The 14,274-nt window shown below is 35.4% G+C and overlaps 1 long non-coding RNA gene across 5 annotated transcripts; it reads left to right on the top strand.

Annotated features, from left to right (window-relative positions):
* The first annotated feature begins 177 nt into the window (after positions 1-177).
* On the top strand, positions 178-5,228 carry LOC147511044 (uncharacterized). Of its 5 annotated transcripts, XR_015219178.1 has the most exons (6): positions 214-466; positions 1,004-1,196; positions 3,868-4,031; positions 4,410-4,472; positions 4,526-4,815; positions 4,972-5,228. It is a non-coding gene; the product is annotated as an uncharacterized LOC147511044 (long non-coding RNA). The 5 variants fall into 5 exon arrangements; XR_015219176.1 differs by lacking the exon at positions 4,972-5,228 and having other exon boundaries at positions 178-466; positions 4,370-4,472; positions 4,526-4,893; XR_015219175.1 differs by lacking the exon at positions 4,972-5,228 and having other exon boundaries at positions 192-466; positions 4,526-4,893.
* Positions 5,229-14,274: the final 9,046 nt, after the last annotated feature.

Below are 14,274 nucleotides of genomic sequence, written 5' to 3' on the forward strand. Positions count from 1 at the left end.
ACGAATAAGGAACGTGCAAGCAAGTCAAATATATGACATATATGACTTGTACAGATAATATTATTTTCACGTTTGCACATTCTGCACATGGAATAATGAGTAGTAGGGGTACGATAAAGTCAAGTCAACTTAAATTTACCAACTCATGAATATGAAATCTACTTATCAAAGACTACTGATAATGAGTAGTTGAATCATATCTTTTTTTTCTCTAAGGTGGACATATCAGTTTCCTTCCGCTAATTAAAAAAGGCAAATCCACGCCCTTTTCAATTGTTCGTATAAAGAAAAAATAAACCTAAAAAAAGAAAGCCCAAAAGAAAAACCTTCTTGCGCCCTCCCAACCTCCCTCTTCCTCTTCAATTTGATGAAAAAAGATAACAAATAAAAACAAATCCCTTCTCTAACAAAACAAGAGAAATCCAATACTGAAAAAAAATCCGAAATAATCCCATCGAGATTTAAGGTATGACCCCATCTTCTTCTTCTTAATCCTTAGCAATATCTCTCTTTATGCTTTTATTAATTTTGTTTAAATTTGGAAGAAAGTATTTTGGAGATCACGAGAAAATTCTTAGTGAAATAAGTAAAACAATCCACTGTCGAGTTTCAAGCTGTAAGAGTCCCTCAAACAATTCATAGCTCACGTGGAACTTAATCAGCTATGATGCGACAGGACACTTAATCTATTACTTATTAAAAAGTGAATAACGAGTCTTGGTTCTAAATGGTTTAAGTAAATTATTTATTGTTTTGCCACCTGATTTTCATGATTAGTATTGTCGTAAGCTTCACTCATATGAAGATGTGTTTAAGGACAAATCATCTTACCACATTACAAAGCAGTGTTTTCTGGCGTTTCTGTGTTTTCTGATACTTCATTAGCTTATGGGATTCTCATGGGTGGTCGGTGAGCTTCCTGTTACTTGGTTTCCATAATTGACACGAATTTTATAGTCAATGTTATTTATTGGTTATTTCAGTTGGTCAATTCTTATTTCAGAGTTGAAGCTGGGTTGCGAATTGGTCTTCCTTCACCTGTGCCATGGATGTTTATCGCCTATCACAAATGCATACACTTGCTATTCCTTCTGCTGGACAGCCTTAGTTGTCATCTGGAAGCTAGAGTGCACCAATTGTCCCCGTTATGCAGCAGATAGGCCAGCAACTCTTCAAACGTGAAAGAGAAAACACAGGTGATTAATTTTCTTAAATACTATTTCCCTTACCAATTTTGTAGACAAAGCTCCTTTCATGAACTGAAAGGAGTAATACTCAAGATGAGAAGCAATGTGTCCAGTAAAAAGTGAAATCAAACCCAATACTTCCTCTGAAACCTCAAACACATATGTTTTTGTTGTGTATGTAATATAGACACATACTTAAACCCACTAGCCTCAACATTACTTGATTTCCCCACCACCATTGAGCTCAAAATCACATCATACATAAATTAAAGATCTTATTTTTACAAAAATGGCGTTAAAAATTCTTTATTGTTGTTGAATTGGTGATTTGTTTGGAAAGTGTTTGAGGAAATGTCACTGAGAAAGACGTGAAGAGGAAATGAGGAGAATCCTGTTTTTTGAAGAGGAGTTTTTTTATTGTAGTTGATTTTTACCTCCAAATATAATTTTTTTTTGGGAGACGTTGTCACTTGATTGATATGGTTGTTGTTTGTAAATCGTGTGGTTTTAATTATAGGTCTTATGTGTTAGTCTGTTACCTTTTTTTTAAATCACTTATCAAACTTTTCATTTTGAATTGTAGCATATGTAAACTAACGTCAAGCAAGAGCAAGTTTGAGTTTATGCAATGAGGGTTCAAGTGCAAACTTTTTTGTACTAAAATAGGTACCTCCAGGGCCGGCCCTAGGCCTATGCTGTCTAAGGCTTTGCATAGGCCCCCAATATAAACAAAAAAAAAGACCCCGTGAAGCTCTTAAAAGTCTACTATAGTGTTAGAAACACAGACAAAAGCCCAATTTTTCAGACTTTGCATTGGGCCCTTCGAAACACAGGGCCGGCCCTGCCATTCTCATCCGAACAATTACTTTGATTTTGTATTTGTATTTCTCATTTTTTTTTGCCTCTATGATATACAAATTTTTATACCATCCACCATGATTGGACGGGTGGGAGTTGGCCTAGGCCTAATCTTGCTAAATAAATAGGTAACAAAAGGCGTCAATACTAGGTAGTTTTGATTCTTCCTTTTTTTACCATTATCTCATTCAATTTTCGGCCTTAAGGTTTCTATGTGTTATAAGATTGTTTGCAACTAAGTTACATTGACACAAATACGTGTGTATGTATTTGACATGGATATGAAGTGTCTGACACAGTGAAATATAAAAAATTGAGATATATCACATAGAATATGTGTCGGATGCAGATACGTGGATTCACATTCAACACATATTATTTTTTAAAATATAGAGTGCCCATGTAACATAGGTTCGCAACCTTCTAAACACAATCTCTTAGATTTTGGGCTTTGCTCGAATTGTTTGCACACCACGGTTTCCGTGTATTCATGGTGGATTTTTGAATAGCCATTCTGAGCGCGGTGTTGTTATTACTATTGACTGCCAGGTTTAGTTGCTTGACATATGACAAGTACTCCCTCAAATTATTGAGATATATCACATAGAATATGTGTCGGATGCAGATACGTGGATTCACATTCAACACAGATTATTTTTTAAAATATGGAGTGCCCATGTAACATAGGTTTGCAACCCTTCTAAACACAATCTCTTAGATTTTGTGCTTTGCTCAAATTGTTTGCACACCACGGTTTCCGTGTATTCATGGTGGATTTTTGAATAGCCATTCTGAGCGCGGTGTTGTTATTACTGTTGATTGCCAGGTTTACTTGCTTGACATATGATAAGTACTCCCTCAAATTATTTGGCTATTCACAGTCTATGGAGTGTGTTAATGTTCAATATTTGATTATTATAGTATATTTACACGGAAAGAAGTTATTTTCACTAGGACATCTATTTTATTTATTTTTTTGTAGAAATTTGATTCTAAACATCCGATGTTTTTAGACTACCACTCTACAAACTTTTACATTCTCGGATTTGTTTCTTTTCTTTGGAGCAATAACAAAATAATTCGAGTGAAATAACTTTGCCTTAAGTTGAAAGGGAACTGAATAGGAGAAAATTTCCAATGTGTGGGTTGCTCACTAGATATATCCGTTTTCATTTTTTTAACGTTAAATAACAGTCCTCATTTCATGCTAATTATTTTAGTTAGCACCTATTTGCTACAATTTTAGTTTAGACTTTCATTTGGCTCCTCAAATTGATTTTATTGCACCTTGATAAAAACCTTAAATCTTTGCGTCTCTAGATTCATTATTTGTTTCGCTTCAAGTGTTTCTTGAAACTCACCAATTTCTTAGATCTCGACTCTTTGAATGTAGTTTTTCTCATGGCGATTAAGAAATATATGTATAGCTTCATCCTTTTTTAATTTTAAACTTTCTTTGCAATGGGGCTTATTTCAAGGTGCATAATTTAAGCCTCACCATAATTTTTTTTTTGCTCAGTTGCAATCTCACTCTGTGTGATACGTATTATGATTTTTTTTGACATTATTTATATCTATGACACAGTTCCCTGAAGTTTCATATGTATCTTTCTATTTGATATGTACATAAATCAATCTATTGTATATACCTACCACTGAGTTTCAAGTTATAGTCATTCGCAAGTGTATGTATAGAACAAATATTTCGAGTAATGATTAATTACTTTTGTAGGTCGTAGATTCCTTACCTTTGTGTTACATTCTCTTACCCATTGTATATTGGCCAAACTTTATTATGTCGTTTTTGTCTTATTTGTGTTAGTTGGCAACTTGGCATTTGGTTGACAATCACCTAAATGGGGTTTTCTATGGCTACTCAGAATCATAGTTCTTTATCTAAAGTGTTTCCTATTGCAACTGAAAAGCTACCAAGAAGGCTATTATTGCTCATCTTCGTAACAGGATGGCTAACTGGAATGATTCAAGGTATTGCAAGTTATCCATCTTAATAAAGTCACAATGTATTTGAAATTTGCATTATATTTTGTAATTTGATAATAGCATGTAAATTGTGGGTAAACGTGAAATTGGCGGTCGACATCGAGTCCTCTTACAAATATTGGCTGTTTTGTTCAAATAATGATCACTCTTGATATCTGGGTGCTTCAATCTATAACGAGTTAATCACCAAACTTTAGTGTTTCTGTGATTGAAAGTTGGAACATGATTCACCCTCTATTTCAATTCCTTATAGCGTTCATAATATATCTTCCATGGGTTATATGCATAAATATTTTCCCCGTTCTTTTAATATTCCAACATAGAACATCCCCCTTCAATCATGTCTATGGCTGAAATTGATAGCATTGGATCTGATGGAATGGAATCTGGGAGTGGCAATGGGCACAGTGAAGTGCAGCGCACCATGCTTGAGCTTCTCAATCAGCTAGATGGATTGACATGGTCTGTATACATCCAAGAACAAACCGTAAAGAAAACAATGTGGATTTGAGTCTATATCCAACAACCAAGAGGGAAAGGTGACAATCGTTTATTGATGCATGGAATTGTAGGCTTAATGGAGAACAATATGTTTTGTTCTTATTGCAGATATAGCCAATTCAGTCTTTGATTTGACACACAAGAAGAATATGGATTATATGGATTCAATATCTCAATTAGAAAAATGGACATTTCTACTTGGAAGATCTAACTGTTGCAGTAGAAGTTGATTTATCCAATGCAATATCCTTGAAGCAACATACAATATGTAATTCCTGTAACCTATCACACATAATTCTTTTAATCTTAGAAAGAACATATAAATTATGTTTCTTTGTTGTCTTCATTATTTGTTTTTCTATTTATTTATTTTTTCACTTCATCGCTCTAGATTTTTTTTAAGTCAATGTTTTCAATTACACAGTAGTTCTGAGAGAAGCAAAACAGGAAAACATATCATAACACGGGAAGAAGTTTAGAAAGCCGAGAACTCAATTTGTAGAAGTTGGCAAACCAATCAAGTTCATTATTCTAAAGACAAGATTGATCAGCTATGTCAGATATCCATTTGCCAAAATTTATGTCTGTAAACAACTATTGTTGTATGCCATAATTTCCTAAATGTAAAAATGATTGGTTATTATTCACAACCTCAGTTTTGAGTCGTGTTTTGGCATAAAATCTCATGTCTGATATCCTTCTTTTCTTGGATTTTTCTCTTCCTTTCCTTCAATCTATTATCTTCTCAGCAATACTCACAAAGTGTGGGGATGAGCCTATTGGCTTTCTATATTGATGTAGTTTGTATTTATGTTGAAAAAAAAATAGATGTTGATCATTAACTATAGATGTAGCAGGCCCAACAATGGCCGGGTTTAAAAGCTAGTTTATTATTAAAGCTGATCTATGATCTGTTACAGCCCGAATTTCTAAATAATTACAAAATGAATATTTGAAATATAAATATCTCAAACATCGGTATGTTCAATTGTCTAAAAACCCAGGCTATGATGGAGTGGATACAATACATGCCAAAATCGAAAACCCACATCATAAAGAATCAACTTAACAACAATAATCTTCAAAATTTCTCAACCATCACTTTATTAAAAGGCTATCTTCCGTCCCAATAAAACATCAAACAAACTCTAAGAATAAAAGTCTTCAACATCGTATTCTCATGTCATGATGAATATGAAACTATGTTATTACATACTTCCAAAAAGATCAGACCTAATAAAAATAAACTTCCGGACTGCTCCATAAACAAATCCAAATCAAACGCCGTGGTTCCACTGCCTTCCACCTATGTTCCCAAGAACACACCCACGTTGCCAAAACAAAGCAAACATGGGTCAACAAAATGGAATTTGCTGGCATGAGTAAACTAACCACATAAAAACAATGTCATATTTTAATTATCCAAACAATCACTTTATATTTTCTCATAACTTAATCATTCTCAGCTTGGAAGACAGGTAGTTCCATCATTTCAACCGGCATAGTTTCTTTCCAAGCAAGACTTCCATTCTATTAACTCATTATAATAACCCATCTTAATAACTTAGTAATTGAATTAAATTTTACCGATATCCACTTCTGTATAAGGGTAGGACAACGTCCCTGCATAAAATATTATTAAGTCCTACCCTCCTGCAAACAGAAGTTAGAAATTCTAAATAAACATATGTAAATATCCTATCAATATTCAAATATAAGTCCAAGCACACCCATACAATCAAATCAATTTCTCTTATTAATTAATCGATTATTTTTCTTATACACCCACCATTTAGTACTTATGTACCTTAGGTCCTTCCCGCCACATTTAATGAATACCCGGGTCATTCATGGCACATTCAATAAATGCCCACCTGTCACGTTAACGGGCCATTTATGGTACATTCAATAAACGCCCACCTATCACGTTAACGGGCCATTTATGGCACATTCAATAAACGCCCACCTATCACATGACATCTTCAGTCATAAAATCTCATTTCCAAAACTTGAGGCGTGGAGAGATTCAAAAAGGGTGAGTTAAATTTGTTGAGAACACTATTGAACTTTATTGCATATATTATTTCAGAGAACGGAAGAGTATCTTGTTTCTTGTATTAATATTGTTTACGTGTTATTAATATATCGATGTCTAAGTGTCATAACGTCGTATATCATAAAAGACTAAAATATCACATAGTAGTTAATACACGTACACACGTATATATATACAGGTCTTAGCCCAAAGCCAAGCACCTATCCCAATAGACCTAATCATAGCCAAGTCAAAGGTATTTATGTCTATGTCTCTTAAAATATAAATCTCGTCACGTGTCCAAAATTTGATAATATCAACGTCAATTCTCTCTTAGAAAATGACGAGCTAATTATACATGCTTCCGCAATATTTTAGCATTTGATTTGTCCATACAATTTATAACATAAAACGTAGCACAATTAAACATTCAAAAGTCCACAATCAAAGCCCAAAAGTCTAAACATTTAAGGACCCAATTGGATCTATTTTAAGTTATATGGACCGGCCCAAAACAAACTTGAAACTGGCCCAAAAATTTAAACTAAACCTGGCCCAAACAAAACAAAAGAAACTGGCCCATAGAACTAAACCTAACTGGTCCGGCCCAAGCCCAACAAGCTAACAGGTTTAGTGAAACTAGAATGCGTCCGGGAGCACTGGATCACATTCTTTTTCTTCACCCTCTAACAGATCCCTCCGCCACCGGATCGACCACCACAAGTTCCAATCGCCACCCCTCCAAACATAACCGAAAATAACCAAATTCAAAATCCCTACAACTTTAATACAAACAAAAACCTCAAATCATTAAATCAAAACCCTTCATCAAATCTAGATCTGGATTCGCACTGCCATTAACGCCGGATTCAAAGCTTCAATCCGCCCTACTGTCAAGCACCCAATCATCCCCACTACCACCAAACATCATCCAACCAACACACAACATATTAAATGTAATTAAAAATTCAAGTAGTATACATGGACGATTTCTATGGGGTTGGCACCTCCATTGACGACCCCTCCAAGCTTCGACAGAACCCAACCAAACCTCAATTCACATACCCAACACTTTTACAATCACAACCAAACATTATTCAATCATACCACAACAATAAAAGTTCAACTACAGCAAAATAGTTCAACCAAACAAAAGCAGGACGATTCTTGGGCTCGCGCCGCCATTAACAGGCCCAATAAGCTTCGACAATTAAATTCCAAATTTCAGAGTTTCACAGAGTTTTAAGAACACGATGTGACGCCGAATAATAACAGGAGAATATGCAGAAATAAAACGGAAACATTGGACAAAAATAAATATCTCTGTATACACGTAAAACAACTATAGGTTTAAAACAAAATAACTACTCACCCGTGATTAGCTCCGACTATCAGCTAGCTATCAGAAAATTTCCAGCAAGAATCCTCCCTTCTCCTTTATGTGTAAAACTCTCTTTTTTCTTCTCTGTGTAAAAACTCTCTCTCTCTCTCTCTCTCTCTCTCTCTCCCTGTTTTTAAAAACTCCGTGTGAACTCCTTTTTTTGTTTTCAAACTCTCCTAAAAACAAGGAAGGAAGGTTTATCTCCTAGCCCTATTGGGTTTCCTATCCTTACTAATATCTATCCTATTTTATTTTGTCTATTATCTATTATTATTATTATTATTATACTATAAAAAATAAAAGAAAAAGACGAGGTGTTATATGATCCAAGTTGGCCACTCAAATATTTAATAATTAGTATGATAGAGCTGGAAAACATATAAAGAAATTACCAAATTTGGTTTAACACTTTAACATTGTCAGCTTGAAAAATTATGCAATTTGCTTAACACCTGGTAGAATTATATCTCATGATTCAAGAAATTTAACTATGTAATGATGCCAAATCAAACACACCATAGATAACCTCTTTCAGTATTCACCTGAGGAAGTAGCAAGAATAGGATGTCCGTTGTCCACAAGGGCACAAGATCAGTACAACCCATGGACTCAAATGCCTACAATCCTGCCAGACGTGCTTGGTTGCCATGGGCTTGGATATATTCTTTAATGGGCTTTCTAATCGGGCTTTAAATCCACAAACGAATCCAATAGTTTGTTCAACCCACCCATCATTCATCCCACTCGTGACTCTCACTCCCTCAAAACCAGTTACTTTAAGAAGAAGTAGAGAACCAAATTGAAAATCCAAACTCAAACTCTATGTAAATGTCTAAATTTACACCAAAGGTTAGGATTTAATTCTTATCTCTTAAGTTAGAGGGGATGATTTTGTGTGTTATTAATGGCTGCTCTTCATGAGTAAGAAGATGCATACATATCCAACACTGTGTTAGTGAGTATGGAACCACACGTAGCTCTGAAAGGTGGATTTTATAGTCATTGAGAATGTATATCGGGTGTGACACGTGTACTGATGAGTACAGATGTGTGGTTGAGATGAATGGCGTGCGTCTGTGAGAGGCACATGGATAGCGGACGTAAGTGTTTAGGCTTATCTAAGTTGGCATAAAGTGTAATGATGATGTCTACTGTAATGATGGTGGATGACTGTAATGGTGCATGTATTACGCCGAGAATGATGCTTAAAGATAGGTTGGTAATGATGACAGTCAGTGTAAAGTCCTGAATTATTATTAAGGGTAAATTAGTAAAAGACACTTGAACCTTAGGGGAGATTACGTACTTGGCCAGTCAGATAGACGGTTAGCCTGACGTAACGTAAATTTATTTAACACCGACCGAGAAAACCAAGTTAGTTCAGGAAAACCTCTCGAAAAATTCTAAGGTTTCATATAACTGAATACTTAGAATATTCAAAAATCGAAAAGAAGATAAATAATACGTGATAAAAATAATTCGATACCGGGTAAATTCGTGTGCGCATAATTAAATACTTGCATAGCCAATAAGAGTCTGTCGCCTGTAAACCGGAAACTTTAAAACTGGACAAGTCATTCGACGACAGCGTCGTAATTTCGGTATCGCGTGCACAAACTTGGGCGTTGCACGCGAGAGCAGGGGATTCAAAACCTTGTTGGAGGCTAAATTACAAGGTAAGGGGTAAGACGGTCATTTAGCAAAGAAATTAGAAATCGCACAAAACAAAAAAATCGCACAGAACCAAATCGCACCCAAAAAATTTCCCCAATTCGCCAATTTCAAAACCTAGGAGAGAGAAACCCCAAATTCACCCAAAATTCAGTGATTAAAACCTCAATTCGCACCTCCCCATCCTTAGTAACACTAAACTCTAGTGTGGGAGTTCGAATTTCCAGCGTACCGAAGTGAAATCGCAGCGACAGATGAGTTAAATTTTTCTCAAATCGATAGTTTAAACTTGATTTCGATGGAGTGGGTTGTATTGAGGAAAAATAATTGAAATGGGGTGGTTTTCATGTCGGCAGTAGCTCATTGGAGGGATATGGCGTAGCGAATTGGTGGAGAAGAAAACTAAAGGAGCGATTTTTGCTGACTTGGTAAGAATTTTTGGTTATTCACTCCAATTTCGAGCAATTCATGTCGATTTATAATTGTTTAAGATTTGATTGAGTAATGATCGAGGGAAAAGGAACACCCACCGATTTTTTATTAATAGAATTAATGTGAATTGAGAGGTGTAGAATTCGTCGTAGTGGGAATTTGGAATGGATAGGAGTGGTGTGGGCATAAGGTCCTACAGTGGCTGTAAACGGACTACCGAGCCCTATCAGAGTATCAGTGCCAGAAATGGCTTGTAGCGCGGTTGACCGTAGTTATAGGAAAAGATACCTGAAACCAAATTCGTAGCGTCGAGATTTCTTCTCGACTTACGTTAGATAAGAAGTCCTCGTTCGTTCGATAAATTCTAATAACCTACGTGTATATGATGTTATAGGAGTCAAATAAGAGTGGATTCGGTTAAGTGGGCTTGAGGATAATGGAGCTTGCTAAGGTAGGAACCTACATACCAATATATAGCATGCTTATTTTCATGCATGATTTGATTTGTTTAAATTGTTAAAAGATAATTTGCGTATCAACCATGCATGTATATATGGTATTCATGTTTTGCATTTGTATTTTCCCGCGATATAAACTAAATATACGGATAGCTTTTGTGTGAAAAATGAGTTTGCGAAATCTGGGTAGCGGGGGATTAATTTCTTGTGTTAAAAGAGCAAAAACTGGTTTTGGGAAGGGCTCTCGTCTCTTGTCTCAGTAAGGAGACAGAGAGATGGATTTTGTATTGTAGGTAAAAATTACCCGGTTGTTTGTAAATATGTGTGAGGTTCTGGATTGTTCCAGAGATATAATTTGTTGTTATTTACGATGATTCGCCGTTTGGGAATCATTGGTTGTCATTTACTATGACTGACCTGTTTGGGAGTCATAGGTTGCATTACTCGATTGTTGGAAATCCAGGAACTCATACATACAGAACCAACAGTTTTAAAAGAAAAACTAAATATGTATCTATAGTATTTGGAAATGACCGGTAATACGAGTATATATATATATATATTATTATGTTTATCACGAGGGGATTTAGAAAAGGAATTGTGAATTCCTATAAAGAAGGAATTGTTGTCGCATTTCCGGATATGGCAGTTCGCTCTAGGATTCCAACTGTGGTATACACCTTTCAAGGTGGTGGGCCATCTTTAAAGGGATGCATCACCGGATGTAGTCCGGGAATTCCATTTCTACTTTTCTAGATAACCATGCTTGTACATGTCACGCTGTATGGTGCTTAGCTTGTGTGAGGTTACATGTTACCTCGATGAGGTTTAGACGCGAGGAGTGAGAGTTTAGTCCACTCCTGGATGTGTGTCAGGATCCTGAGCAGTTTGCAGTCGTCGAACGGTTGACCATCGTAAGTTAGGTGACAGCCCGTATGGGGGTCATGGTAACAGGGCCCACCTGACCCCTAAAAGCTTTGGGGATTTTGTGTGTACGAACACAATAACGGCATTTCAGCTCCTTGCCAGTAAAATCAGGAAAACAACGGTGCATGGTTCACACTAGAAAGTACTGAACCGAGATATGCCTGTGACTGAGGCTGAGTACCATTCGTACCCTCACCATTCTAATAGGATACAGCGGCCACAATAGTTATATAATGATTGTGAAAAACTATATTTTGAATATTAACGAAGCATGTCGAAATGATTTCTACTAGTTAGTGATGTATTATATAGTCACGATATTTGGATATTATTATGGAAACCCTGCATGTTTTAAATGTTTTCTATAAGTAGACTATTTATTAGTTATGTGCGTTTCTACTGGGCATAGTTGTTTTGCTCATTCTATATTAACATTTCAGCCGAGCCCGTTGCGGAGGAAACTTTCCCTACTACCGAGGATGATGGTTATGGGGATTTGGGTGGGTTCCCCCATGCTTGACGAGGGACAGAGTCAAGTTCATATTTTGGGTTGTATAGAGATAGTCTAGTTCATTCTTTTGTTGTATATATTGAGAGCTAGCTCGTTTTGGATGTATTTACTCGATGTATTGGAAATAGTTGCTCTTAAGCATTTTGTGGAAATGTAGGTAGATACACCACTGTTGTTTAGAAAGTTAAGATTGTATATATATGGGTCTTGGATGGATTTATTATGCGATGTCCAGGTTTTATGACAGGTTTTGAGTATACGAAACGTCGATTAAACAAAGGAAACTCTGCCGAAATTTCGTTAGAATTGGGATGGTGTCGGCCTCGAGATTCACTCCTCGTCCTCAGGATGTGTGTTGGGTCTCGGGGAGTGACAGTCAGATAATGATGTCACGAGATGGAGTTGAGTGACGAGTCACCGAACTGCGGAGTCTGCGAGTGCTCTGATATAGCGAGTGTGATGGGCGTTCATATGTCTGGGGTTGCATTATATTGGGAGAGTCATTGTGTGTGTACATCACGTGACTAATAGGATGTCCCTCATCACCTCGCGGTCGACAAATAATTTGTTAGAAAATTAAAATGGATTAACAACTAAAACGAGAATACATTTCCTTAATTAAAACAATTTGCTAGAAAAATTCTTAGGTATATGTATAGTAATGATTATTGAGCAAGTTTTCGTATTTCACGTATGTGACCTTGTCGCATATTTACAATTCTTAAAGTTGACTTAATTTAGAAGTGAGATTTCCGTTTTAACAGTAGTAGAATTCCGTTTTAATTAGAAGTTATATATATAATTTCCTTTTTTGGCTTTTGTCAGTAGAAGAGGAATTGAATTCCCGTTTTAAATAATTTCTATATCAAGTTAGATAGTAAATCTTATAAAGGTATGTGTAATGTATTGAATACATTTTATTGACAAGTTCAGTCTCAAGCCTTATGATAAATAAACGAAAATCTAGCTAGGAGTTTTGAAATGAATAATCGATTCTTTTTTAGTACTATATGCACCAACAAAGTTTACTAACTGAGGTGGACACTCTTTTTTCAAAAGAGAATGAATTTGGGGACAGACCATGGCCTCATTTTCGTGTCCACAAGACACCAAGAACTTATTGGTCCATGTCATCAAACTCAATAAGGGCCATCGCACTAAAGCAAGTAAAATGTTTTTTAGTTTTTTAGTTTTTTTTTCTTAACAATAATAACATTTTGCACTGTTCATCTTCTCCATCCGACACATCAAATTATGGCTAGCAACAAATTTTAGTGTTATTTTTAATGGGTTCTTAGTAATCCAAACAAAGATTCGAGGATGTATAAATTTTGTTTGTAGCAAATTAAGGTAATCTGAAAACCCAATTTTGTAGATGAAGTAAAAAAATAGCTCTTAAGGATGAAGAACTAGACAAGTTGGTTCACTAATGGAGTCAGACTACATACTTATGAATGAATTATTAAAAAATGCTTCTTTTTTAACAAATCCCGCACAAGCTAAAGTGATTTTATTCTCCAATAATTGACAACTACTACATCTTGCTTCTTGCAACTTTTTCGCGTGTCAGTACCAATAAAAAAAACATATTCGCGTGTTGGTTGCAGATTTGTACAAAGAAGATAATGTGTTGTTGTACTTTTGTTTTAATATATTGTTGTACGAAGAAGTTAGGAATGGTAAAACAATTTTCCAAGTCAGTTAGTAAACTCTATTGGTATAATGTATTAGTGTGTATAGTATTATTCTTCCCATTTTAGGTTGGTTTTTAAGTTAGTGACGTGGAATTTTAAGGAAGCTCAAAAATTACCTTTTAAAAAATTTACAATATTTTGCATTTGATTGATCTATTAGCCTTGCCAATCTGTAATAAAAGAAAACAAACATTTGAAAAATTATTAAAGGCTTAATTGCAGTTATACTCTGTCAGTTAATAAGTAGTGATGTGTCACGGGGGGGTTTTTTTTTATTGATACCAGTGTAAAAGATGATTAAACTCACCTTCGGCAATTTCCCCAATCCATTTGCAGCTACCACAAAATCATCTAGGTTATTCATAAAGGTGTTGCTATTACTTAAATTATTCTTGACAATATAAGAGATTTGCCCCATAGAAGAGCTTGAAAGGATGTGTGGTCACCTCGTAAATCCGAATCCAAAATGAAAGCATCCCGAACGGTGAAAAAGGAGCTGATATTATCTTGTTTCTACAATTAAAATAAAAGTAAGCTAATGGAATAATCAATAAAAAATAAAATAAAATAAAAAATAACATGCAATGTTCTTTCCCGATATGTTGGTTCCCCCTATAC

This window comes from Coptis chinensis, chromosome 3 (genome assembly GCF_015680905.1).
Source record: "Coptis chinensis isolate HL-2020 chromosome 3, ASM1568090v1, whole genome shotgun sequence".
In the NCBI taxonomy this organism is placed as follows: Eukaryota; Viridiplantae; Streptophyta; class Magnoliopsida; order Ranunculales; family Ranunculaceae; genus Coptis; species Coptis chinensis.